At 43.7% G+C, this 2,369-nt stretch overlaps 1 pseudogene; it reads left to right on the top strand.

Annotated features, from left to right (window-relative positions):
* Nucleotides 1-817: 817 nt before the first annotated feature.
* Nucleotides 818-1,727, top strand: LOC112631939 (annotated as a pseudogene).
* The last annotated feature ends 642 nt before the right edge of the window (nt 1,728-2,369 follow it).

Genomic DNA, 2,369 nt, shown 5'->3' with positions numbered 1-2,369 from the left:
ACTTATTGGCTTAAAGAAAGTAGAGTTCCCAGCACTTTGGGAGGCCAAGGCAGGCGGATCACCAGGTCAGGAGATCTAGACCATCCTGGCTAACACAGTGAAACCCCGTCTCTACTAAAAATACAAAAAATTAGCCGTGTATGGTGGCGGGCGCCTGTAGTCCCAGCTACTCGGGAGGCTGAGGTAGGAGAATGGCGTGAACCCGGGAGGCGGAGCTTGCAGTGAGCCGAGATCATGCCACTGTGCTCCAGCCTGGGCGACAGAGCAAGATTCTGTCTAAAAAAAAAAAAAAAGAAGAAAGAAAGAAAAGAAAAAAGAAACTAGAGGTCAATGTGTACAAGAAAGAGGTTCAGAAAATTTTAAATGTATGTTTAAAGTTAAAACTATGGATGAGGCTACTGGTATATGCATTTGTCCAGAATCAGATAAGAAGACTGTTACATTTTAAAGTTAGTTATATTGCACCTCCCCCTCCCCGCAAAATATCAGGCTCTTAGACTTAAACTTTGTTCAAGATTTAACTCTTGGGCTTGCAAAATTCTACAGTTTGAGAAAACTACTCAGCCCCCAAGAAGGGCATATTTTCCATGCTTACCTTATCCTAGGAGGATAATGGGGGGGGGGGGGGAATGTACTTTCCAGAATAGCAAATTGTGTAGCTCCAAAATCACACCTGCATGATGACACTTAAAAGCTAGAAGGCAGAAGGAGAGTCTTTTACTCATCTCCCTCTTTTTATCAGAGAGAGAAACCTTTCTCAAAACACCCAGGAGCGCTGCTGGGCCTGCAGGTCTCTGCTGAGCCTCTGTTCCACAGGATGGGGTTTGTTAAAGTTGTTAAGAATAAGGCCTACTTTAAGAGGTACCAAGTGAAATTTAGAAGATGATGACAGGGTAAAACTGATTACTATGCTCAGAAACACTGGTGATACAGGATAAAAATAAACATGACACACCCAAATACAGGATGATAGTCTGTGTAACAAACAGAGATATCATTTGTCAGATTGCTTACTCCCATCTAGAAGGGGATATGATAGCCTGCACAGCATATGCACATGAACTGCCAAAATATGGCGTGAAGATTGGCCTGACAAATGATGCTGCAACGTATTGTACTGGCCTGCTGCTGGCCCACAGTCTTCTCAGTCAGTTTGGCATGGGTAAGATCTGTGAACGCCAAGTGGAGGTGACTGCAGATGAATACAATGTGGAAGGCATTGATGGTCAGCCAGGTGCCTTTACCTGCTATTTGGATGCAGGCCTTGCTAGAACTACCACTGGCAATAAAGTTTTGGGGGCCCTGAAGGGAGGTGTGGATGGAGGCTTGTCTATCGCTCACAGTACCAAATGATTCCCTGGTTATGATTCTGAAAGCAAGGATTTTAATGCAGAAGTACACCAGAAGCATATCATGGGCCAGCACGTTGGAGATTACTCTTGCTACTTAATGGAGGAAGATGAAGATGCTCACAAAAAAATAGTTCTGTCAATACATAAAGAACAGCGTAACCCCAGACATCATGGAGGAGATGTATAAGAAAGTTCATGCTGCCATGTATAAGAAAGTTCATACGAGAGAATCCAGCCTAGGAGAAGAAGCCCAAGAAAGAAGTTAAAAAGAAGAGGTGGTACTATGCCAGAATGTCCCTTGCTCAGAAGAAAGATCAGGTAGCTCAAAAGAAGGCAAGCTTTTTCAGAGTTCAAGAGTGGACTGCTGAGAGCTAACCCAATTTTCTATGAGAATTTTTCAGATAAAGACAATAAACTTATTGACAGCAACAACAACAACAACAACAACAACAAATCAATAACACCCGGCAGGCTACTCCTCAGGTCCCATTGGCGGAAATTAGATCGTATAACAACATTTCACCAACATTCATGGAACTTCACGTATAGGGTCAAGAAAAGGCAGTCTTACTAGCTCCTAGTAACAAGTTGCCCCAAAACGTTAGTAGTTTAAAGCAACAAGCATTTATTTTGTCACCACTTCTGAGGTTTAGGAATCTGGGCACAGCTTAGCTGGATGATTCTGACTCAAGCTCTCTTGTGAGGCTGCTGTCAAACTGATGGACAGGGCTGTAGTCATCTCAAGTTGGGGAGACTCCACTTCCAAGAGGGCTCACTCATATGGCTGCTAATTGGAGTCCTTCATTCCTCACTGGCTATTGGCTGGAAGACTCAGTTCCGTGCCAAGTGGGCCTCTCGAGACACTTGAAAGTCTGAGTGTTCTCAATATACGGCAGCTGGCTTCTCCCAGAGTAAGTGATCCATGAGACAGAATGAGAGAAAGACCAAGTGGAAACTGCACTGTCTTTTATAAGCTAATCTTGGACGTGACATACCATCACTTCAGTCAGATTCTAT

This window comes from Theropithecus gelada, chromosome 9 (assembly GCF_003255815.1).
Source record: "Theropithecus gelada isolate Dixy chromosome 9, Tgel_1.0, whole genome shotgun sequence".
NCBI lineage: Eukaryota > Metazoa > Chordata > Mammalia > Primates > Cercopithecidae > Theropithecus > Theropithecus gelada.
Note: the sequence above shows the minus strand (reverse complement) of the source record. Positions and strands in the feature narration are given on the sequence as shown.